At 50.0% G+C, this 26,057-nt stretch overlaps 1 long non-coding RNA gene across 1 annotated transcript; it reads left to right on the plus strand.

Annotated features, from left to right (window-relative positions):
• LOC110257757 lies at nt 266–25,851 on the plus strand. The gene is made up of 3 exons (XR_002340715.1): nt 266–2,307; nt 2,428–2,499; nt 25,360–25,851. It is a non-coding gene; the product is annotated as an uncharacterized LOC110257757 (long non-coding RNA).

Below are 26,057 nucleotides of genomic sequence, written 5' to 3' on the forward strand. Positions count from 1 at the left end.
TTTCCTGGGGAAGCAGATGCTGAGATGGAGATGAGCCTGGGGGACATTTTTTATTTTATTTTTTAGTTTTATTTATTTTTTGCTTTTTAGGGCCGCACCCGAGGCATATGGAAGTTCCCAGGCTAACGGTGAAATCGGAGCTGCAGCTGACGGCCTACACCACAGCCACAGCAACTGGGGATCCCAGCCACCTCTGCGACCTACACCGCAGCTCACAGCAATGCCACCGGACCCTGCACCTACTGAGCGAGGCCAGGGATCGAACCCAAGTCCTCATGGATATTGGTTGGTTCGTTAACCACTGAACCACGACGGGAACTCCCCCTGCAGGACCATTTTTTAGGGAGAGTTTCTAGGATCAGCACCTGGGGAAGGGAGGGGCTGGAAGCCAAGGCGTCAGAGGAGGAACCCACAAAGGGAGCCACCGCCGGAGGCCCCGGCTGACCCCACGGAGGGCTCTGGAGCTGGGGTGACCCTTGGGAGTTGGGCTGGAGGGGTGAGCCTCCAGAGGCTGGCGTGGATCAGCCCCCGGGCGTGGGCTGCTCCAGAAGCTGGCACGTCGGTGGGCAGGTTGGTTTCTTCAGCCCTCGGCAGGGGCTGACAGCTGAAGGCAGGCGGCAGGTAGCACTCCCGCAGCCAAGGGTGGAAGCCCTTCCTTCCGGAAGGGGGAGCGCGGCCGCCCACACCCTGCCCCCCGGGAGGCCTGCTGAACCCGGCGCCTCCAAATCGCCACGGGGGCATTCCTCAGGCTCCCCCCTCCCCGCCGAGGCCAGCCTGGCCCCCTTTCCTGCTGCCTCTCCTCCCACCCCTCTTTTCTTCCCTCGTCCCCCCGGGGGCTATCCCAGAGGTTTTCCGAGTTTTAAAGGCTGTCCAATCCGGCGGCCCAGGGCAAGTGTGCAAGGCGTCGGAACTGCCCTCCTCGAGGTAGAAGGTCAGGAAGCCCCTCCCTCTGGCCCCCGCTGTCTTGCTGTAAAACGCCGGGAAATCTGTAAAGAGCGGGCGGGCTGAACCCAGAGCATTTTTCCCCTCTCTAATTGGGCGGTTCCAAACTTCACCACAGGGGGTACTAAATTGTCCCGGGCTCTTTTATTCGAGTCCACACGAGCAGGAAGCGCACCGTGGTTCTGCAGCTGCGATAAGTTCCGTGTACGCACGCACGTGTGTATCTGCTAGGTTTCAGCTACGTTAGGAGACGTTAGGAAACGGCCGTGGGCCTAAGTGGGGACATGCATTTGGGAACAGTCCGCATTTTATCACAAGTCCACGCTCCAGAGCCCAACGCGACCTGAGCTTCAATCAGCACCAGGGACTTTGTTCATTAGCATAAAAGGTCTTAGACCTGAGTTCCCGCGGGCGGAAGCAGTTCCGAGAGGAGGGGGTTGGTCGGCAGTACCAGCGGCACCTCGGCCCTCACAGGCGCAGACCAGGAAAAGCTGGTGCGCTCCGTGGTTGGTTCCATTAGAAAGGGCACCGTGGCGGGAGGTGGGGTGGTTGATTCCCAACTGGATCTGCGTGCAGCAAGCGGCTGTTTTGGTGGCTTTTGCACCCCTGGAGTCCCACCGGAAGGTTAGAGAATCCCGCTGCAAGACTTTCCTGGCATTTGCCTCGGGCAAACTTTCCTGCGAGGCTCTTCAAAGCACCGAGGGCTGGAACTTCATTACGGGACCAGTTGTAGGGCTGCTTTGAGTAGCTTGCCCAGAACGTGGCCTAAAGACTTGCTTTCACAGGAACCTCGTGCCACGGTATGGAGAGCACGCTGCTGCGCACGGACTCACCTCTAATTACTAAAAGCCACAGAGTCACCAAAAAGAATCTCATGGGGGTTTTTTGTTTTTGTTGTTTTGCAAGACCAAACAGGCTCAGGGCAGTTTGCACCAGCCTAAAACCCCACCCCAGATCCTCTATAAAACCTTACTCAGCTGTGAATTCCCGCCTTCCCACGCCAATAACCACTGTGAGCCTCCATGTTTTCTGGTGGGAAGATAGGGGTCTGATTCTTGTGTCCTCCATCCTAAGAAGGTATATGGATTATATGGATTGTTTTCTTAAACCCTTCCGAAACAGGTTGGATTCACAAACTGGAGCCTGTTGTCTTGGGGTTGGGGGAAGTTAAAAAAAAAACCTCAGCTCTCCGAAGTGTCCGCAGCAAGGAGGCCTCTGGTGCTGATTTGGAGCCGCAGTGCATGGGCACCTCGAACTGCACCGCTACGTGTCCCCACGTTTCCAGCTCAGAGGAAGCTTGGTTAGGGACAGTGTCCATCCACAAAGAGATCCTGCACACAGGCGGATAATCCACGCAAAACCCGGGTGAGGAGATTAGATTAGATACATTAGATCTGATGGCTTAGAATGCGGGCTGCCTGCCGAGAAGGCAACCAGGGCTGTGAGTTCCTTTCTCAACTTGGGTTAAATCTTCTGTCCCTACAGCCTGGCCCTGAGGGTGAAGTCACCGGGAAACGGAGGGTTCTCGGCCAGCAATAAGGTGCCCACGGGTATCAGGTAAACCCCAGTGCTCTAAAGCACAACGTTGGTTCTGAGTGTCGTTCGGCCCCTTTAGGGGACAGAGCATTTTCACTGTCGATACCTGGTTGGACCTTTAGAGCCGCTGATAACGTGAGGGTTGCAGGGCAGGCAGCTGCATCTCCTTAAACTCACCAATAGCTGCCTCCCTTGTTGCTTGCTGATGAAAGTCCAGATTTTTCCTGATAGTGGATGGCGGTGTGTTCGTGGAAGGTGGGCTTAGCCCCAGGAGATGATTCATAATTGCTCTAAGCCAATCATGATAGAAGCATTACTTCTTTTTTTAAAAAATTGAGGTGGTATAGTTGCTTTACAATGTTGTATTAGTTTCAGGTGTACAGCAAAGCAATGCAGTTATACCTATATGTATTCCTTTTTAGATTCTTTTCCATTATAGGTTATTACAAGATACTGAATATAGTTCTCAGGAGGTTCTTGTTTATCTATTTTATACATAGTAGTGTGTATCTGTTAATCCCAACCTCCTAATTCATCCCTCCCCCCACCCTTCCCCTTTGGCCTGTGAATCTATTTTGTTTCATAAATGAGTTCATTTGTATCATATTTTTAAATGTCACATATAAGTGATACCATGATATTTGTCTTTCTCTGACTTCACTTAGTATGATAATCTCTAGGGTTCATCTCTGTTGCTGCAAATGGCATTATTTCATTCTTTTTAATGGCTGCGTAATATTCCATGGCGTGTGTGTATATGTGTGTGTGTATTATATCACATCTTCTTTTGTGACCATGAGGGGATGATCCAAAAGAAAGGCGGAAGCAGCCTGGGTCCTTGATGACAACTTTGGCCGTCAAACCCGAGACCACCTGCCTCTGGGCTTCTTGTTATATATGAGATTAGTATACCTTTATTGTTTAAAATGCTTTTTATTGGACACTGCTGAGAACATCCTAATGGGTTCCATCCCCATGTAATAGTTAAGAAAGCTGGGAGAGATTAAGTCATAGAGTTAATTAGTAGCAGAGAGGGGTCTAGAATCCAAGGGTTCCAATTTCATCCAGGGTACTCTTCTCTAACTCTGAATTCTACAGAGTCTTAGGGAACCCTGGAGACCGCCTCAAAGCCAAGGGTACCAATGAGTAGGCTCCGTGCCCCTGCCTGCCTTCCTTCACCCAAAGCAGAACAGTGTGGCTTTTACCTAACTTAGCTTATTGGCTTCCCACTAGCATCCTATTTGAAACAAAAGACGATGAGGCTTAACCATATTTTAAAACCACCCCCTTACCCTTAGCAACAGTGGCCAGCTCTTTAGCTCATCAGAGAGGAAATTGTAAAGAAAATGTCTTTTCTAAGAGGAAACCTGGGGGAGGTGTGGCAGTGTTTTATTTCCCAGGTTTAACCCCAGAGATCCTAGCAAATGGCTCACTCACGTGCCTACACAAGCTACACACACACACACACAAATGCACTTCTGAGGCCTGTGCATGCAGACGTGCTGCTCATTTGATTTTTTCAGCCTGTTAGGCGCTCTCAGGTTATAAGGCAGCATGCGATGCAAGGGGCTGAGCACAGGTGCTGGGGTTTACCGAAGCCCCCAGGAGGCCCACGTGGGAGCGAGAGCTCCTGCCTTGGTTGTGGATACAGCAGCCGCCGAGGCCATGCTTGTCATTTGGTCTTGTCATTGGCTGTTCCAGACTCTAAGGCCAACTCCATTCTCAAGACCCAGCTTCTCTTGGCTTCTACCACTTGCTCTCAAGGTGCCCGGGATTGGAAATCTTCCGCAGAGCAGATCGGGATCAGGTGGGCTCCTCGCCACGCCCCGTGGACCCCCGTGCCTTCTCGGGCTGGACAGAGTTCTCCAGCCAGGTGCCGGGTTCCTGAGCCCATCTGCGGTAACAGGGTAACAGAGTTAAATGACTCAAAACAAAGGTGGCAGCTTATGCCAAAGGAACTAGAACTCCTTAAATTGGGGGTATGAACATTGCAAGTGCCTGACATTTAATCAGCCCTGCTACAGCCTCCCAGGAACAATTGGGAACTGCCTGCCTTTGCTCCCTCTGCTCGTCTCTGCGCCTGCCTCCTCCCCTCCCTTCCTTCATTCTTTTATTCAGAAAACGTTTCTTCATTGCCGACTGTCCCCGTTATCTGTGGCTGCATGATGATAGTCTCAAAATCTAGCGGCTTCCAAGGAAAACCGTATTGGTTTTTTCTCATAACCTCAGGGGTCAGGATTTAGGCAGGGCTCAGCTGGGCGAGTCTTTCGCTCCTCGTGGCCTCTGCTGTGAGCACTCGGTATTTGCTGGCAGCCCGGCTGGTCGTCAAGGTCAAGGTGGACCCTGTCAGGTGCCTGGGCCAAAAAGGGCTTGTATCACTAGGCCGTGCTCCCTCGTTATGCCACTCAGGGCCCCTCAGTAGCTAAGTGTGACTTTGTACCTGGTGGCTTTAAGAGTGAGAGTTCCAAAGGACAGGAAGTGGAAGCTGCCAGTCTCTTGAGGCCTGGGCACCAATACTGGCACAGCGTCCCTTCTGCCATACTCCCTTGTCAAAGATATCACAGGCCACCCAGCTTGAAGGGGGTGGGACAGGAGCCTAGCCTCCCTCCTCTCCTTGGGAGGAGTGTGAAAGCGTGGGTGGCCAGCTTTAAACTGTCACCTCTCCTCTCTGCTGGCACTTGTGGGAGATGCTGTTAAGCAAAAGATCAGATAACACGAGTATTGCTATTTCGTCCCCCCCTTTTTACTTCCTCTGGTTAAGTCCAGATGTGGGGGTAGACTTTTCCATTTCCCTAAGTTACTGGAAAAACCCTGTTTGCTAGAGAAATCGGGGCGAGATGAGAGACAGATCTGGGCAGGGCAGGGCTGCTGTCTTGGCTGGGGGTGAGATCCAGGAGAGATGCCTGTGGTTGCGGAGGTGGCGGGGGCAGTTGTCAGGAAAGGAGGACCTTGACATTGTCTGAATCTGAGTTTCTTCTAAAATCAGAGTCTGAGAAGTTCCCATCGGGCTCAGAGGAAGCGAATCTGACTAGCATCCGTGAGGATGCAGGTTCGATTCCTGGCCTCGCTCAGTGGGTTAAGGATGCGGCGTTGCCGTGAGCTGTGGTGTAGGTTGTAGATGTGGCTCAGATCTAGCGTTGCTTGTGGCTGTGGTGTAGGCCAGGGGTTACAGCTCCAATCCGACTCCTAGCCTGGGAACCCCCATGTGCCGCAGGTGCGGCCCTAAAAAGACAAAAAAAAAAAAATTAATTAAAAAAAATAAAATCAGAGCCTGAGAATGAAGGCTTAGGCACAGGGAGTTAATTTGGAGGCGACCCCAGGAAGCACAGTGAGGGGGTGCTGGGGAAGTGAGAAGGGACGGGAAGGGAACCAGTGAAGGGTGAGCCAAGGAGCCAGTGGGCATCTGGTCCCAGAGCCCCCTGGAAGACTTTGCCTAAGCTCCTCTGGAATTGTCAGCCTAAGAGCAGCAAAGCTGTGTTATTTATACACCAAATTCTTTCTTTATTAATCAAGAGTTGACCCTAAGATCTTAAGCTTTTAATACTTTAGTCCTACTCTGTACCGGTAACCATCCCCGCATAGTCATTGTGTCCAGACTGTTGGTGGCCTCCAGGGTGGCTAAGAGGGTCTAGCCAGGGCCCTGACCGCGTCTGCTGAGACAGTTGATGGTTTCTGATGAGAATCTCTAGTCCCTTTGCAGGAGGCACACATGGGTCTTCTGCCTCACACGCCTGCAGGGGGCGCCCGTCACACTGTATCCCGTGCGAATGGTACCCCCTCCCCCAGGTGCCATGTAACCCTCCTCCTCCAACGTCCCACAAGCTGCTCATTACAACCCGCTCAGCCCCTGAGTGCTTTGGGAGCCAGCAAATGCTCTCTGAAGAATGCCAAGTCTTAAGTCAAGGTTGGCCCCGGGCCAAAACAAAGATGCTGGCGGGGACAAGTGGCGCGTGTGGTTACCCTGTGCTTGTCTGTGTGCAGCACAGAGTCTGGGAAGAAGGGTAAGGAAGCACCTTCGGAAACACGAGGCCAGCCTCTGCAGCCCCCTCTTGCGTCTTCGGGGTCTTAAGGAATGTGTCTGAAGGTATGTAGTCCACTGAGGCCAGGTCAGGTTAGCAGGTTGGTTCACCCTTTGCGGAGGAAGGAACTGGACCTCTCTGAATTTCTGTCTAGATTCCTTCTAGAATCATCTCTCAGGCCTCAAACCCTCACAGGCTGCGATTTGTGATTCTGTGAGGAAGGAGTGAGACGATGCGTCTCAGTGAATCCCGAGGACTCAAAGGTACCTGTGCAAACTGAAAGCTTTCCCAGGATGGTGATTGTTATGGCAACGCAGAGCGCTCTGTGGAAACAGCCTCTGCCTTGGCTTATGCTCCTCCCACAGGAGCCCCCACCCCATGCCCTGCCTCCCACACTCCTAGCGGATCTCTCTGTCCTTGGTTGCTCCATGAAACCTGTGCTGAGACACTCTGCTTTTCTAGTGGTCTCTACTTGTCAGTGGAGGAAGGCGCCCCAGACCCCTAGCCCACCCACATGCCCTCAGATGCCTCGGGGCCCGCCACAGGGGCCTCATTCACCAGTTCACGCCAGTGCTCCACACGGCATAGACTTTGATGGATGGTTGTTTGTTGGGACAGGCAGGCCTTTCTGTTCCAGCTGCCCATCAGGGGCCTTTTCCACTGCTCTGGTTCTAAAATCATCCCTAGGCTGCCTCCTTAGGATGTTTTTGGTGGCAAGTGACAGAAACCCTCAAGACAGGAAGATCCCCAGGATGATTCTTCAAGACTCCTCTCCTCCGTGATCCGCTTGGCTCTGCCTGTCTGGGTATGTGTGTCAATTTCAGCCTCCAACTGGTCCCAAAACGGCTGCCGCAGTTCCGGGCATCACAGGCAGGTCCACAACCTCTAGAAACAAGGAACTATTCTTTCGAGCCAGAGATGATATTCAAAACATTCAGCAACCAGTAAACAAGGTATGAACCAATGGGAAGAAACTCCAGCTGTTCTGGCAGGGGCCCATTGAATATCAGGAGTGTTTCCAGGATTGCCTTCCTAAGAGGAAAGAATCTCCCCAGCAGCATTAGCTCACAGCTCATTGGCCAGCGCTGCATCACATGACCCCACCCCAAACCAGTTTTTTATTGGGGGGAAGGTTAGAACGATAGAGATTTTGCCATGAATTGGAGGTGGAATCCGCTTTCTTAAGGGTGGACGCGTGAATTAGATTTGGGTTCCTTTAGCAGGTTGGAGACTGGGGAACCTGTCAATCTCACCTACTTCCCAAGTTCATACCCCTACCCCCACCGCTGTACCGCCTCTGAAATCAAAGGCTCCTTATGCTGGCCTCAGAATCATTGTTAAACCCGACCTGAGCATCTTGCATGTGTGTTTTATTTATTTTTTTTTTGTCTTTTTAGAGCTGTAGCCGTGGCATATGGAGGTTTTCAGGCTGGGGTCCAATCAGAGCTGTAGCCACCGGCCTACACCACAGCCACAGCAACGTGGGATCCGAGCTGCACCTGCAACCTACACCGCAGCTCACAGCGATGCCAGATCCTTAACCCGCTGAGCAAGGCCAGGGATCGAACCCACATCCTCATGGATGCCAGTCAGGTTCGTTAACTGCTAAGCCAGGACAGGAACTCCTTGCATGTGTGTCTTAAAAAACTTTTTACTTTAAAAAGATTTCAAATTACAGATTTAAAATTGCAAAAATAGGAGTTCCCATCGTGGCTCAGCAGTAATGAACCAAACTGGTATCCATGAGGACTTGGGTTCGATCCCTGGCCTTGCTCAGTGGGTTAAGGATCCAGTGTTGCCGTGAGCTGTGGTGTAGCTTGCAGGTGCAGCTCAGATCCCATGTTGCTGTGGCTGTGGTGTAGGCCGGCAGCTGCAGCTCCAGTTCAACCTCTAGCCTAGGAACTTCCATATGCTACGTGTAGCCCTAAAAAGACAAAAAAATTAAAAAATAAAATTGCAAAAATAAGGCCACAGACTCCCACATACACTTCACCCAGATTCACCCATTATTGACATTTTACCATTTTTACTGTGTCTCTCCACACACACACACACACACACACACACACACGATGATTATTATGGTTGAATAATTTGAGTCAGTTGCAGATGTCAGGACCTTTACTCCTAAATCTTGAGTGTAATTCTCCAAAGAACAAAGCCATTTGCTTACGTAATTACAGCACACTGATCACAATCAGGAAATTTAACATCGATGCAATATTATTCTCTAATACACAGCACATATTCACATTTCACCAGTTGTCCTGAAATTCTCCCTTTTAGTGATTTTTCTGCTCCAGGGTTTAATCCAGGATCACATATTATTTTTGTGCCGCCTGACCACTTCATTCCCCTTCAGCCTGGAGCAGCTCCTCAGCCCGCCTTTGTGGCTCCTGACACTGACAGTGGGGAAAAGTTCAGGCCCATTTTGCAAAATGTCACTGGATGTGGGTTCGTTTGCTGTCTTCTTATGGTCGGAGTCCACTGAGCATCTTATTCTTTGTCCCTCTTGCTTCTTTCTGCAACTCCAGGTGCTTTATGCTTGTATGAAAGTTGCCTTCATAATGTCTGCAAAGTGTGAGATAAGTACTGCTTGGTTGAGTTCGGCCCATTTTGTGGATGGACAAACTGAACACGCCTAAACAAGTCCCTTGGGAGAGCACAGGATAAGGCTAATTAAAGAGAGCGTGTGACACACTAGCCATTGCAACTCACCTGCCTGCCTGTCCCCCTCCCTCTTGCTCATGCCCCGTCTCCCCTTTTCCTTGGGCTTAACTGATAGGTAAATTATTGAGTGTTTGGCCAGGCTGGAGCCAGGAGGCTGTTTCGAGCCTGCAGATCTTGCTGTTTAGGTTAGGTGGGGATGAGTCCACTGGCAGCCTTCCAGTGACAAGGGCGTGATGGATTTCCCCCCATTCTTTGATATCAGGGCTTTTGTTAGTTTGCATTTTATGCAGTGCTTTTCTTCAGCTCAAGGCCTTTTGCAGAGTCTTATGTAATGAAAAATAATTCTGCAAGGTAGACAGACCAGGCAAGGCCAGAATACAGAAAGCGAATTCCTTATACACACTTGCAGCAACCCTGCTGGGCCCCGTTTGCATTGGGACAGGGATATTCAACATTCGTGGCCCTTGGGGACCCTAAGGGAGCAAAGACACAGGCGAAGGGGGATGGACACAAATGCCTTTGCTAAGCTTCAGAGAGGCCCCTATCCCTCTGCTTGGGTGACCGGCTCTCCGGAAAAGGGGACCTCTGGCTGTGGTGCAACAGGATCTGTGGCATCTTTGCAGCACCAGGATGCGAGTAGGATCCCTGGTCCAGCACAGTGAGTTAAAGGATCCGGTGTTGCCACAGTTGTGGCATAGGTTGCAATGGCAGGGTTCTGATCCCTGGCCTGGGAACTCCATATGCCCAGGCTGGGGGAGGGGGGAGGTGGCCAAAAAAAAAAAAAAAAGAAAAAAGAAAAAGAAAGAAAGAAGGAAAGGAGGGGCTTAAGTAGAGAGAGGTAAGGGAGGGAGAAATGGGGCAGTGATAGCAAAGGGAAGAAATCAGTGAGTGTAGGAAAAAGGTGCTCAGTAACCTTGATCATCTGGGAAATGTACATTTAAAGCTCTCTGAGATCGTGGTACACCCATCAGAATGACTAATACATCAAAATGAATCACAACCAGGAGTTCCCGTCGCTGGCGCAGTGGTTGACGAATCCGACTAGGAAGCATGAGGTCGCGGTTTCGATTCCTGGCCTTGCTCAGTGGGTTAAGGGTCCGGCGTTGCCGTGAGCTGTGGTGTAGGTCGCAGACGCGGCTCGGATTCCGCGTTGCTGTGGCTCTGGAGTAGGCTGGTGGCTACAGCTCCGATTGGACCCCTAGCCTGGGAACCTCCATATGCCGCGGGAGCGGCCCAAGAAATGGCAAAAAGACCAAAAAAAAAAAAAAAAAAGAATCACAACCAGTAAGGATGGGGAGCAGCCAGAACTTCATAGGCTGCCGATGGGCTGAAACTTGGCAGAGCCATTTTGGAAACCTGTACGGTAACCATTAAAACTGAATAGATGCTTTCCCAATGACCCAACATTTCTCCTCCTGGGAAAATACCCACAGATGAGCACAGACATTCACTAAAAGCCCTGCAAAACGATGTTCATCACAGGATTTCATTAGCCAAACATGAGAGACTACACAAATGTTCATCACAGGTAGAAAGGATAAATAAACTCTGGTGCATTTATGTTGTAGAATATTATGCAGCAATGAAAAAGGACAAACTACTTCTTTGCATAATATATAGACCACTCTCAAGTATGGAATGTGGGGTGAAAGAAAGCAGACAATAAAGACTGAATTCTGTATGACTTCATCTACATAAAGTTTTAAAAGCAGGCTAATGGAATCTGTGGGGACAGAAATGAGAAAAGTGGTTACTGACTGACTGGGAGGCAGAGAGGATCTGTCAGTGGTGCTGGTAATAGTATATATTGTGACCTCGCTGCTGAAGAATACGTGAGTTTACTTTGTAAAAATTCATTGGGCTGAATGTTTTTTTGTTTTTTTTTTTTTGTGGCATGATACCTCAAAAAAATTTGCAATAAGGAAGGAAGGAGGAAGAGTAAGGGAGACACAGACGTGTGTCTATTGGTGAGCAGGTTGGATTCCAATAACTGTCCTTGAATCCATTTGTTCCTTAATCCGAAGGGACTACCACTCACTCCATCTGTTCATGGCAGCAGAGTTAGCATACTTTTTTTTTTTTTTTTTCCTGGTGCTCCATCAGAGTTTGTGGACCAAAATTTCATAAGCAGAGAAGCTTCTGTTTAGAGCAAGGCCAAAGACATTAGTGATGGACGAGTTCATTCACTCAGTCATTCATTCCTGCAACCATCAAAGACAGGATAAATTATTGTGTGATCTTGGAAGCCTTTGGCCAGAATTGTTCACTTCTAGATGTCCTCGTATCAGCAGCAAGATATTTCAGCCCAACTGGGGAACAAGCCAGAGGTGGGATGGGGGCTGCCGCTGCTGTAAAAACTGCCTTTTCTCCCTTTTTTTCTAGATTTCTGGATTGGGTGGGGGCTAATGCTTGGCAGAGTGGAAGATGACAAGGTCATGACAGCCTTGAAAGAAGGTGTAGTGGTTTCCCAGGGCTGCCATAATGAAGTACTGTAAACCAGATGGTGTAAACAACAGATACGTTCTGTCTTAATAGGTCTGGGGGCTAGAAGGTCAAGATCAAGGTGCGGGCAGGGTTGGTTCCTTCTCAGAGTATGAGGGAGACTCTGTTCAAGGCCTCTCTCCTAGATTCTAGTGGTTTGCTGGCCAGTCTTTGGTGTCCTTTGGTGCATATCTGTCTCCAAATTTCCCTCTTTTAGAAGGACACCAATCATGCTGGGTTAGGACCCACCCTAATGTCCTCATTTTAATTGGATCACCTCTGTTAAAAAAAAATGACTTTCTGAAATACTGGGGGGTTAAGGCTTCAACATACAGGCAAACCTCATTTTATCCCGCTTCACCTTACTGCGCCTCAAAGATGCTGTGAGTTTTGCAAATTGAAGCTTTGTAGCAACCGTCAGTCAAGCCGTCTGTGGGCGCCATTGTTCCAACAGCATTTGCTCACTTTGTGTCTCCGAGTCCCCTTTTAGTAATTCTGTCAGTATTTCCAACTTTTTCATTATTACTGGTATTTGTTAGAGTGATCTGTGATGGGTGCCCTTTGGGGTTACTATTGTAATTGTTTGGGGTGGGGTGCCACAAATCACACCCATATAGGACGGTGAACTTAACTGATAAATGCCGTGTGTATTCTGACCACTCCACCACCTGGCCATTCCCCCGTCTCTCCCCCTCTCCTCAGCCCCCTGTTCCCTGAGACCCAACACTCTCACAATTAGGCTAATTACTAACCCTACGTTGGCCTTTAAATGTTTTAGAGAAAGGGAGGGTCACAGCTCTCGCTTTAAATCCAAAGCTAACAATGACTAAGCTTAATGAGGAAGGCACGCCAATAGCCAAGACAGGCTGAAAGCAAGGCCTCTTGCACCAAACAGTCAAGTCGTGGATGCTCAGGAGAAGTTCTTGAACGTTAAAAGTACTACTCTAGTGAACACCTGAATAAGAAAGCAAAACAGCCTTAGTGCTGACATGGGGAAAGTTCTAGTGGTCTGGATGGAAGATGAAACCAATGGCAACATTCCCTTAAACCCAAGCCTAGTCCAGAGCAAAGCCCTAACTCTCTTCAATGGTATGAAGGCTGAGAGAGGCAAGGAAGCTGCAGAAGAAAAGTGTGACGCTATCAGAGGTGGGTTCGTGAGGTTTAAGGAAAGAAGCCATCTCCAGAGCGTCAAAGTACAAGGTAAAGCAACAAGTGCTGATATAGAAGCTACAGTAAGTTACCCGGGAAATCAAGCTACGATCATGAATGGCTGCTAAACAATAGATCTTCAGTGTAGACTAAACAGCCTTCTCTTGGAAGAAGGTGCCTTTTAGAGCTTTCATAGCTGGAGAGGAGAAGTCAATGCCTGGCTTCAAAGGACGGGCTGACTTTCCTGTTAGGAGCTAATGGTGTAGCTGGTGCCTTTAAGTTGAAGCCAAGGCTTATTTACCATTCTGAAAATCCCGGGGGCCTTAAGAATTATGCTAAATTGCCTCTGCCCTAGAAATGGAACAGCAAAGCCTGGATGACAGCACATCTGTTGACAACGCGGTTTACTGAATAGTCGAAGCCCACGGTTGAGACCTACCAGTCAGAAAAAAAGATTTCCTTCAAAATGTTACTGCTTGTTGACAATGCACCTGGTCGCCCAAAAGCTCTGATGAAGGTGGACAGTGAGATAAATGTTGTTTTCATACCTCCAAACACAGCATCCATTCTGCAGCCATCAAGGAGTCAATGGATCAAGGAGTCGTGTTGACTTTCCAGTCTTCTTATTTAGGACATACATTTCATAAGGTTAGAGCTGCCGTTGATAGTGATCCCTCTGGTGGGTCTAGGCAAAGTCAATTGAAAACCTTCTGGAAGGATGCACCCCTCTAAGAAGCCATTAAGAATATGCATGATGTGTGGGGAGAGGTCAAAATATCAACATTAAAAGGAATTTGGGAGAAGTTGATTCCAGCCCTCATGGATGGCTCCAAGGCACTCAAGACTTCAGCAGAGGAAGGCACTGCAGATGTGGTGGAAATGGCAAGAGAACTAGAATTAGAAGCGGAGCCTGGAGATATGGCTGAATTGCTGCCATCTCATGATAGAACTTGAACAAAGTGGGAGTTGCCTCTTATAGATGAGCAAGGAAAGTGGTTTCTTGAGATGGGATCCACTCCTGGAGAAGATGCTGTGATGACTGTTGAAATGACAACAAAGGACTTAGAATATTGTGTAAACTTAGTTGATAAAGCAGCAGCAGGTTTTGAGAGGATGGATTCCAGTTTTGAAAGAAGTTCTCTGGATAAAATGCCATGAAGTAGCATCTCATGCCACAGAGAAATTTTGTGAAAGGAAGAGTCAGTCAATGGGGCAAACTTCATTGTTGTCTTATTTTAAGAAATCGCCACCCCAGCCTGCAGCAGCCCCCGCCCTGATCAGTCAACAGCCTGGATGATCCACATAGAGGTGAGACCAGCTTACAGCTTGCAGAAGGCTCAAACAATGGTTCACATTTTTTAGCAATAAAATACTTTGTCATTAAGATGTGTGCTTCTTGGGAGTTCCTGTTGTGGCTCAGTGGTAACGAACCCGACTAGTATCCATGAGGACTCAGGTTTGACCCCTGGCCTCGCTCAGTGGGTTGGGAATCTGGCATTGCCATGAGCTGTGGTGTAGGTCACAGATGTGGCTCGGATCTGGCGTGGCTGTGGCTATGGTGTAGGCCGGCAGCTGCAGCTCCGATTTGACCCCTAGCCTGGGAACCTCCATATGCTGCGGGTGCAGCCATAAAAAGACAAAAAAAGATGTGTACATCTTTTGAGACATAATACTGTGGCATACTTAATAGACTACAATATAGTGTAAGTAGAACTTTCATAGGCGCTGGGAAACCAAAAATGGGTATGACTTGCTTTATCGTGATATTTGCTTTGTTGCGCTGGTCTGAAACCAAACACACAGTATCTCTGAGGTCTGCCTGTATATTTTGGGGGGCAGGAAATATAATTCAGACCATGCCAGAGGGGAATGGCTCCACTCAAAACACGGTCCCTCCCTGTGCCTGCAGTGCGTCCGAGGCACATGAACTAGAAAAGGCTGGTAGCTTCCAAAGCGTGAGGGGAGGGGAAAGCGGTTGGCCCGAAGAAGAATTGAAGAAGAAAGCAGTTGGTCTGAAGACGTTTCCCCCAGATGTGAGGAGAAGCGACAGAAACATCATCACGGCTGTAGGCACAAGCTCAGAAGACAGGCAGGCTTGGGTCAAGTTCTGGTGCCCCTCGACCTCTCTCTGTTACCGCAGGACCTTCAACGAGTTATGTGAGTCAGGTTCTTTAAGGCTCCATGTCCCCATCTCTAAAGTTGGAACTCGACCTCCCACCCCCCGGGGCGGTCATAGGGCTCGGCTTCGACAGCGCATGTCAGGTGGATTGCGTGGTGCTTCGTGCCCAGACAGCACGCAAGACATATGAGGAATTATTGTCTGGTCCTTGAAGAGACTCAAGGAGGGGTAGACACCTTCGGTCAGAGCTTTAGTAGCTGTAGGGAGAGCAGTTTTAAAACGATTCATCATTTTTCCCCCAATGATTTCAGATATATGTGGATATAATTTTTTCCAGCCACACCTGCCGCATATGGACGTTCCCAGGCCAGGGACTGAATGTGAGCCAAGCCACAGCTGCAGTAGGTCACAGCTGTAGCAATGCTGGATCCTTAACCCACTGTGCCACAGCAGAAACTCCTGTTTTTTTTAAAATAAATTTTATTGGAATACTGTTGGTTTACAAAGTTGTGTTAATTTCAGATTACAGCAAAGTAAGTCAGTTATACACATGGTGGATGTGTTTTCGAAATGCAACCACCATAGAAGGATTCAAGGTGAAAAGCACCTCTCCGCAGTATATGCCCTGGGCCTTCATGCCTTCATCCCTAGAATTTTCCCAAACATATCTATGATATCGATGTATTTTCAAAAAATTTTTGAGGACTTCTCTTGTGGCACAGTGGATTAAGGGTCTAGCATTGTCACTGTGGTGGCGCGGGTTCAATCCCTGGCCCAGGAATTTTCGCATGCTATGGTCGTGGCCAAAAATTTTTATTTTTTGGTACACAAATGGCACCACAGCAGATGCTGTCTGTTGTACCCACTCACCTCCCTTGCATCACCCTGGCCACTCCCAGAGGCACCTGTGGACATTTCCATCCAAGCCTTCCTCTTCCTGCACCTCTCTGCGTCAGGATGCTCTCTGGCCAAAGAGATGCCTGCTGGCACTCCAGGTTGGCTGGAAGTCCATGTCTAGGAATGAATACCCTTCAGCCAATGAGGGGTACAGTTGGTGAATAAACTCCCCAGCTTCCTAGCTTCTTGGTGGCATGATCCTGACACGTGTTCCACAGGGACCCTCGGTGGGTCCCCACGGGGCTGAGCCCCGGTTGCCCACAGCAGAAACCTACTCACCGACACAGCCTTTATCGCATCCCCCACCCCGTCTCACTTCCTTCTTCCCCGCTGTGCTTCCCGGATCACCTCCCAAATAATGACAAGCACCCAGATTCCTTTCCCAAGGTCTGCTTTGGGGGAAATCCAACGAAGATGGGAATGGTACGGTCACACACTGGTCTGCACAGAACTTTTTTTTTCAACCAGCAGTATGGCTCACAGACCTTTTCCTATCAACACATATCAAGGGACTGTTTTTCATCCCCCAGTCCGGGTGTGCCGTGTTCAATTTATCCAGTCCTCTTCTGGCGGACATTCAGCTTCCTGCCAGACAATGTAGCAGTGAGCAGCTTAGGGCACCTATCGTTCTGCACGTGGGCAAATCAATCTGAAGGATTACTTTCCAGAAGTCCAATCACTAGGTCAAAAGCTAAGGGAAGAGTTTTGATCAGGACCCAGAGGTGGCTCTGGAGCTCGTGGTTGGAGAATAGAGCGACTCAAACCCAGGGACACTGTTGGCAGGGAGGAGCCCGCGTGCCTGGAGAGGGTCTGCCCCCGCCACACCAGAGATTCTACTGAGGGGTCTTTGTGCATTTGCGGGGGGCTTCCGTGTGCTGGGTGGTGGACCACTGCAGCAGAAGGGCCTCCCCCCGAGTCCCAAGAAAAGCCCATTTCACATGCCCACTTCCCGCTGCCACGTTTGTGCCGGAGATGGTTGTTTGTTGAGCCAAAGGCTCTAATTTTCAGATGAAAAACAACTTGTTTTGAGAGCACGCACTCCTGAGATCTTCAGACTCTTCCTTCCGGCTGACAGAATTCATTCCAAAAGTAGGAGGATTCGGGAGGAGCCCGGGAACGGGTCCATAGTGCACGCAGGGAGTGTTTTCTGTAATTTGGTGGCTGTGCCCACTCGTGAGCACTTAGTGTTTACCTGATCATCGGCTTGTGCAGAAAACAAAATTTTTAAAGCATGAAAATACCTCTTTGTTCTCCTCTTGAATTATTTTCTGCCTGCCAGCTGCCGACTTAATCTCACCTTCAGATGCAGAGAAAGGGGCCCAGACCCCCATGCTCTGGGATCTGAACTATAGGACAGATGAGAGGACTGTGGCGGCCACTGCCCAGAAGGTCAAAGTTAAGGAACGGAGAGGAGGAAAAGGAATCCTGTTTTGCTGGCTCTTCCTTTTTGCTCTTTGCTTTTTCCTTTTCATCATCTTTGTTTTCCTTGGTCATTGGCGGTGGGGAGCAGGGGGAGAGACGCCACACCCAGACACAGATACACACACACACACCCACACACATGCGTATGCACACACACATGCAAAAGCACCAGTTCAGGATCTGAGCCCTGGTGAGAGTCTCTGACAGCCGCCTCCCAACTGACTCCAGCCCCCCGCCGCCCATGAGTGTCAAGCCGGGAAAGGCAGGGGAGTTAATCAGCCACTCAGCAACCACACTTTTGAGGGGTGACTTGGGAAGAGGTCTGCCCTTCCCTGCCGAGGACTCCCCTGGCCCCCAGGGGTTTCCTCTTGGCCGCACGGGGACCATCCCACTCCTGCAGGTGCGAGTCCCGGGTCCTCAGAGAGGCGTGGCGGAGGGCTTCAGGCACCCTGGCCGAAGTGGGAAGTCCAAGCCCGACCCTGCTGCCAAAGGCACGCAATTCAAAGGAGGGCAGTGATGCTGACCAGCCATCATATTCATTGAGCACCGACCCCATGCCAGGCCCGTGTCATCGGATAGTGCCAAGTGCTCTTCTGTCCTATCCAGGGGAGGTCCCTGTGCCTGAAAGACATGTCTGAAGCATCTCAGACTGACAAGGTCTCCAGGCAGCTGCAAATCACGTCCTTTCCTGGGCTCCTGCTGTCCGCCCTTCCTGTTCCTCCCTCCGCCCTGCTGAGAAGCCGTACAGCAGAGCAGCTGGGCGTGGGGACTCTGGAGCCGGATCTTCAAGGCTGGAGTCCCAGCACTACCATGGATCAGCTCTGAGACCTTGGACAAATTTCTAACGGCCCCTGTGCCTGTTTCCTCGTCTGGTCGTTATGAGAGTTCACATTTGGGCAGGATGCTAACAGCACATGGTCAGCACTGAATATGGGTTTGTTATAAGGATGGTACGTCCCCCTGACCTATGCAATGGAGCAGCCTTTGACTGGAAGGTTCGGAGGTGATGTTGGGTAGTTGCAGTAGAGTAAAAGCCCGGAAGCCACCTCGGTCCTTTCCCCCTTAGACTCTGCAGTAATTGAGGCTCTCTCTCGCTCGTACTCTGTAAATTCTAGTTTCTGCTTCCCACATCTTCACTCGGCACCGTCACCTTGCTCCTTCCTCCTTCCTCGCACCACCTAAGAAAGATGCTCAGACTGACAGGTGACGTGTACAGGGTATCTGTGTGTTTTGCGTAGCTTCAGAGTTGAATGGAAATTGCCAGGCATCAGATTTAGTTTTGTCCTTTTGTTTACGTGTTGGGGAAAAAGAATTCAGTTTATTAAACATTTCGTGGGACTGTAGTCAGGTCTTGCCAAGCTGGGAACTTGGACCTTTTCTGTGTAGTGACTTTTGCGGGGGATGGGGAGGACACTTCCATGGCATGTGGGAGATCCCAGGGCTGGGAAAAAACCTGCGCCACTGCAGTGACAATACCAGATCCTTAAATGACAGGATACCAGGGAACTCCCATGGGACTTTTTTTTTTTTTTTTTTTTTTTTTGCTTTTTTAGGGTTTCACCTGTGGCGTATGGAAGTTCCCACACTAGGGTCGAATCAGAGCTGCAGCTGCCTGCCTACACCACAGTCACGGCAACGCCAGATTCTTAATCCACTGAGCGAGGCCAAGGATCAAACCCTCATCCCCGTGGATCCTAGTCGGGTTCATTAACCACTGAGCCATGAAAGGAATTCCCCATGTTGTGACTTTTTAATTCTAGTTTTCATAACCTAGAGATCAGGCTGTTGCTTTCACATGACATATGTAATGTCTCAGGGCTGCAGTTTGCTTTATTTTATAACATCCCTACTTGTATTTTTTCAAGAGCTATTTTGTAAACAGATGATGTGTTTCTGCATTGAAGACACAATTTAAAAAAAGTGCAATTACCCCACCCCCCAAAAAAAAGAAGCAAGAGGGGATCCAAGATGGCGCCCATAAAAAGATCCTGAAGTCACCCCCTCCCTCAGACCCACCGAATCCATAGCCCCATATGGAACTATTTCCTCTGAAAACCAGCTGAGCCGTTCCCACGTTCAACAAATGAGAAAAGAGGAGTTCCCGTCGTGGCGCAGTGGTTAACAAATCCGACTAGGAACCATGAGGTCTCGGGTTCCATCCCTGGCCTCGCTCAGTGGGTTAAGGATCCAGCGTTGCTGTGGCTGTGGTATAGGCCTGCGGCTACAGCTCCGATTAGACTCCTAGCCTGGAAACCTCCATGTGCCATGGGTGCAGCCCTAGAAAATATAAAAAAAAAAAAAATGAGAAAAGAGCCACATTGAGGTGGGAAGGAAAGGTTGAGACACCCTCTCACCCTAAACCCCACCCTGGCATAGCCACCCACAAGCAGGAGTGAACTCCTGAACCCGGAGCTTCTCCTGGAGGAGTAAAGGGTTTGAACCCCACATTGGGCACCCCAATCTTTAAGACCCGTCCCTGAGAGATGAGCCCCCAAAACATCTGGCTTTGAACACCAAGGAGGCTCACATCCATGAGACCCAAAGGTCCAGAGCGAACTGAGAAGGCGCTCTCACAGGGACCCATTTCTGACTTCTTCTCACCTAAGCCTCCGAGGGCCACTGTTTTGTAGCTTCCTCCCTCTCCCTCTTGGCACCTTCCTCACTCCAAGTCTCTTGCCCCAGCCTTGGGGCCGGGCTGGGGTGGGGGCCAGAGCCTGCCTGTGGAAAAATCAAGGTTCTCATTCCTCTGTACCCAGAGCAAATTATCCCCCTTTGTTCTAACCTCTCTGTTCTGGATGCTGCCTTGCTCTGATCCTTCTTCATGAAAATGGGGATGTGTTTTCCTGCACAAAAGCACCATCTACCCTCGGTCTCCATCCTTAGTGACCTATATGTGATCTTGGCTAATCCTTATGACAGCCTTGTGAGCTGAGGACTATGACTGCCCATTTCATAGCAGAGTAGAAAATGGCCTAAAGATGGAGTTCCTGTCTTGGCGCAGTGGTTAACGAATCCGACTAGGAACCATGAGGTTGTGGGTTCGATCCCTGGCCTCGCTCAGTGGGTTAAGGACCTGGCATTGCCGTGAGCTGTGGTGTAGGACGCAGATGCGGCTCGGATCCTGTGTTGCTGTGGCTGTGGTGTAGGCCAGTGGCTACAGCTCCGATTGGACTCCTAGCCTGGGAACCTCCAATGCTGTGGATGCAGCCCTAAAAAGACAAAAAAAAAAAAAATTAAAAATAGAACTACCGTAGGATCCAGCAATTCCACTTCTGGGTATTGATGCAAGAGAATTGAAAGCAGAGCAGAGAGATTTTTTTTTCACACCCGTGTTCATAGCAGCATTATTCACGGTGGCCAAGAGGTGGATGCAACCCAAGTGCCCATCAACGGATAAAAGGATAAACAAAATGTGGTCTGTCCATACACAGGAATATTATTCAGCCTTAGGAAGAAATTCTGACACGTGCCACAACACGGCTGAACCCTGAGGACATTATGCTAAGTAAAAGAAGTCAGTCACAAAAAAGTAAATATTGCATGATTACTCTTATGCAAGATCCCTAGAATCATCAACTTCCTAGAGACAGAAAGCAGAAGGCTGACTGCCAGGGGCTGGGGGAGGAGGGGAAGAGGAGTTCTCGTTCAATGAGTCCGGTTTCAGTTTTGCAAGACGAAAAAAATTCTGGAGATCTCTTGCACCACAGTGTGAATATATTTAACACTACTGCATTGCACACTTAAAAATACTTGGTTAATTTTATAAGATATGGTTTTTACTACCATTACAACCTTTGAACAATTTTTAAGAAATTTAAAACACCGTTGCGTCTCAGATGCTCAACGTTTAACCCACTCTCGGCCCTCGCGCGATTTGTTTGAAATCTCCTTTGCAGAACACAAGTCCTGGACCAGCAGATGTGAAGCTACCAGGAAATTGCTCACACTTGCCCAGGCCATCATCTCCAAGCAAGCTGTTTCTTTACACCTGCTCTGCCAAACTGTGCCGAGTTCAAAGACTCTTCACCCTCTGGGGGTGTCAGGATCCTCTTTAGAATCTGATAGAAGCTGCCACCCTCTCCCCACCTCCACAATATGCATTGACAAATCATTTTCCTCATGATTCAGAGGATTCCTAGATACCTTGGGACGTTTTCATGGTTTTCCGAGGAACCCAGAATGAGATTCCCCCATGCCCCTCCCATCACAGAGTTTCCCCCTGATTGGCTCAAAGATTTTATTGTTTGTCATCTGTCTCCCCTGATTGGCTCAAAGATTTCATTGTTTATCACTTGCCTTCCCTCTTGGTGAAATCAAGGAAAGGGAGAGCTTCTTATGAAAAGGTCGCATATGGCATGTCATACTACCAGAATGGTGTTATCTGTGTGACAAGCTACTGTTAAATACGTATACAGAGTGATGGGTGTGTGTGTGTGTGTGTGTGTGTGCGCGCGCACGCGCGCGTGCACCTACCATAGGGGCAGTAAATTAGCATTTGGAAGAAGCTAATCAGGAACCCACACTCTGGAAGTGGCTACTGAAGAACCTCAAATACCCAGATCTAAATCTACACCTGGGAGTTCTCGTTGTGGCACAGCGAGTTAAGGACCCAGCATTTTCTCTGTGAGGATGCAGGTTCCACCCATGGCCTTGCTCAATGGATTAAGGATACAGTGTTGCCACACGCTGTGGCGTGGGTCCCAGCTGCAGCTCGGATCTGGTGTTGCTGTGGCTGTGGTGTAGGCCTCAGCTGCAGCTCCGATTTGACCCTTAGCCTAGGAACTTCCATATGCCACAGGTGTGGCTGTAAAATGAAAAAACTAAAAACAAATCTACATCTTGATTAGCATAGGTATCTTAGAAATAGTAAGGTATGTGGTTTGAGAACAAGGACCTGCTGTATAACACAGGGAACTACATTCAATATCTTGTAATAAACCATCATGGAAAAGAATCTGCAAAAGAATATATGTATCTGGATCACTTTGCCGTACACTTGAAGCTAATACAATGTTGTACATCAATTATACTTCAATTTAAAAAGAAAAAGATCACAAGCTCTTGGCGCCCTCCGCTCAACACTCTAACCTGGAGTTCCGTTTGGCCTCCGACCATTTCCCCATCTTCAGGGGTCCGTGGTGTCTGATCCCTCCAGAAGCTTGGCTGACCCCGCCGAGAGAGTGGCCCTGCATCTCCGTCAGAATGAAGCCTGCATGCAGAGGACCTGTCAGAGTGCCCGCGGACAGAACGGGCCCTTAGCAAGCCTGCGGGAACAGGGTACTGTCCTTGTCCCTGCTTCCTAATAAATGATCATCCAGCTGGTCAGATTCCACCTGAGGTTTGCGTTCGCTCCAACATACCACCTGGCAGTGGGTAGTGAGGAAGGACAGGTAGAGCCCTAACCGTTTTCCCTGGCACACTTCCCGGGCAGCAGGATCAGCTCAGGGATGCCCACCAGCTGTCCAAGTCGGATGAGATGTATTCAGGCATTAACTCGTGTCGTCCGGACTCAGTTGCCCCCTCTCTCTCCTCCTGGCCCTGGCTTCATTCTTAGGCAAGATGGTGGCAGCATCTCCTTATATTTACTCGGCTTCTGGTTTGGCATGGAAAGCAAAGAGGCTATTTTCCTAAGGACTCTAAAAAAAAGTCCCCAAAAGTGAGTCCGATGGCTATTTTGACCTGACTGGCATCAGGTGACCATCTCTGATCCAATCACTGATGCTGGGGGGGAAAAAAAGGTTCTGACAGGCCCGGCATGCGTCACACGCCACTCTGGGCAGGGGTGTCAGCTCCACCAGCACCCCATGGCTTGAGAGTAGTTGGGGTGAGTGGTGGGTGAAAGTTGCCCACAACTTCTTTGCCACTCCTCCCGCTGAGAGGCAGAGTTTTTCCCCTCCCCTTGAACCGAGGCCAGCCTTATGCCTTGTTTTGGCCCCCAAACATGGTAGATGTGACACCATGTAAAGTCAATGTCCACGTTCAAGGTCAGCGTGGGAGAGCATTACCAAAGGGCGGGGAAGAATATGGGGCTAATTTTGCAATCCATCCATCGCAGATGGAGATCGCCGCCCAGCCTAGGGGCGGAGGGTCTCCTGGCCCCATCCTCTCGGGGCCACACATCCGAGCGAGCTGTGAGCTTATGGAGAACAAGGCTGTGTCATCGGCCTTAGGTGCCCAGCCACAGATCTGAGAACCAGGCAGGAGCAAAGAAGAGTGTGGCTGCCATGTGGAGAAGCTCATGCAGGGGAGAATCTTGGCCAATACGCTCCGCCGGTCTCCCAGCCAGCACCCAGCACTACTGCCAGCTGCGTGGGTGAGCCGTCTAGGACAGTCCAGACGGCTGGGCCTCCAGACACTACAAGGAGCAGAAGAACCGCCCGGCGGAGCCTAGTCAGCACCCAGAACCGTGAGAAATAACGGTCCTTGTTTGAAGTCATGGAGTTTGGGGAGAGTTCGTTACAGAGCCACGGGGAGCTGACACAGAGCGTCTCCCCAGGTGAAAACCCGAAGGTTTTCCTGGAAATTAAATGAGTGGATGCTAGATGGACAATGCAGAGGAACCCACCACAGCCATCTACTCTGTGTAGTCGACTTTGCCGGGCCACCGATGGGCTCGAGAAGACGTGGAATTTTTTGTGGCAGCATTCCAGTGTCCACTCACATTTTGTCCGTGTCCAGAGACAGTTGCTGCCGCAGCCGAGGCAGCATCCTGATTTCAAGCTCACAGCTCCAGCCATGAGTTTTTAGACACAGCTGCTCTATTGGTGGCTCCTGGCCTTCCCACATGTGGCAAAGAAGGTGGCTCCCCAGCAAGTCAGGATTGCAGGATTCTGGGCGTCATTCCTGGAGATCCAGCCTAGAGTTTCCACAACGGCCCTCCTGTAATGGGTTGGATGGTAGCCTCCCAAAAGCTATGTCCATGTCCCATTGCCTGGAACCTGTACGTGGGACCTTATTTGGCAAAAAGAGGTTTTACAGATGGAATTAGGTTAAGGATCTGGAGATGAGATTATCCTGGATGACCTCGGTAGGCCCTAAATCCAATGATAGATGCCCTTAGACAGATGAGGAGAAAACAGAGATCGGAGGACCAGGGCAAGACAGAGGCAGGGACAGGAGCAATGCAGCGACAAAGCATGCTGACAGCCGCCGGAAGCTGGAAGAGGTAGAGGATTCTCCTGAGGGAGCGTGGCCCGACCTTGACTTCAGACTTCTGGCTTCCAGAACAGTGAGAGGATTCACTCCTGTTGTGGTAAGCCAGCCAGTTCGTGGTCATTTTGTTACAGTGGCTTCAGGGAACAACTGCCCCTTCCAGTGATTCTGTAAGCACCAGCTTCCCTGTATTAAATCCCTTTCTGCTTAAAATACCTGGAGCAGTCTCCGTTCCTTGCACTGGACCCTGAGTGGTACGATGCGTTTCCCATCCTGGCCAGGAAGACCAAGGAAGCCGGAAGGCATATTGGTGAGTAGAACCCAAGGACGTTTTCAGGTTTGAAGCTCATAAAACGGTACCATCCGTGGTTCCGCCGTCAGCCTCACAGGCAGGTGGGTTTCCACCAGTTCGGCAGAAGCACTGACGCCTGATAGTCATCTTCTGATTGCCAGCATGGCAGCAAGAGTTTGCTTTAAATTTTTCAGCAGCCAGCACCCTCGGCTCACCTCTGCCAAGAGCCCACGACCTCGGCAGTCAGGGAACACAGAGCCAGATGGGGCCCAGCAGTGCCCGCCTCTCTGTCCTTTATCCTACAGAGTCCAAAAAGAGCTGGAAGGCACCAGAATAGGATGGAGAACCTTTATCCCAATGCCGGGAAGAGGTTCTGTCCACACTGTCTTCCTAAGGAGCAGGAAATCTGCTTGCTCTGCTTTTTTCCTCCAAACTGAAATTCTCCATTTTCATCAAGACGTGTGTACGTGTCTGAATCTGTTTCTGCATGTGTGTGTGTGTGTGTGTGTGCATTTCTGTGAGTTTGTGTTTGGGTGTATGTGTATTTTGAGTGTGTGTGTTTGTACGTATTTATGTGTGCGCGCCTATTTATATGCGTGGGGAGAGGGCGAGTCGGGAGAAGGGCAGTGCCTGTGGTGACGGTTAATACCGTGAACTTGAGCTATTGTTTTCATAAATAGGACGCTGGAGAAGGTCCCTCGCTGCTCCTCGCCACCGCGCTGTTGAAATGACATGGCTATGGAGGAATCCTTTCGTTCTGCAAGCGTAACCACAGGAATCAGGATGAGCGAATTCCGCTCCCTGGAAACCCGGGGTGGCATCTGCTTTGTCCGTAGAGCTCCTAAGCCAGAGTTCCATAGCCTTTCATGGCCTTCGTGTTGGGGATCGAAATAAAGCCCACGGAATTCTCTGCTGGGAAAGGTGACGTCGCCAAAATGCTGCTCAATCCCATTCCCTGTGGTGCCCGTGTGGATGGGTATTAAGCATGCATGTTGCACCTGGAGCCGTTCTGGCCACCAGCTTGACCCTTCTGTCTGTCAGTCCTGTCCAAGACCTCAGGAAGCTCTTGATCTGATGTGGTGCAGTCAACACTGGCCAGGGCAGGAGTTTCTGTTGTGGCTCAGTGGGCTAGGAACCTGACTAGTATCCACAAGGATGTGGGATTGATCCCTGGCCTTGCTCAGTGGGTTAAGGATCCAACATTGCCATGAGCCGTGGGATAGGCCACAGATGCAGCTTGGATCTTGTGTTGCTGTGGCTGTGGTGTAGGCCAGTGGCTACAACTCCGATTCGACCCTTAGCCTGGGAACTTTCATGTGCTGCTGATGCAGCCCTAAAAAGCAAAGAAAAGCAAAAACAAAAACACTGGCCAGGGCAG

This window comes from Sus scrofa, chromosome X, assembly GCF_000003025.6.
Source record: "Sus scrofa isolate TJ Tabasco breed Duroc chromosome X, Sscrofa11.1, whole genome shotgun sequence".
Lineage (NCBI taxonomy): Eukaryota > Metazoa > Chordata > Mammalia > Artiodactyla > Suidae > Sus > Sus scrofa.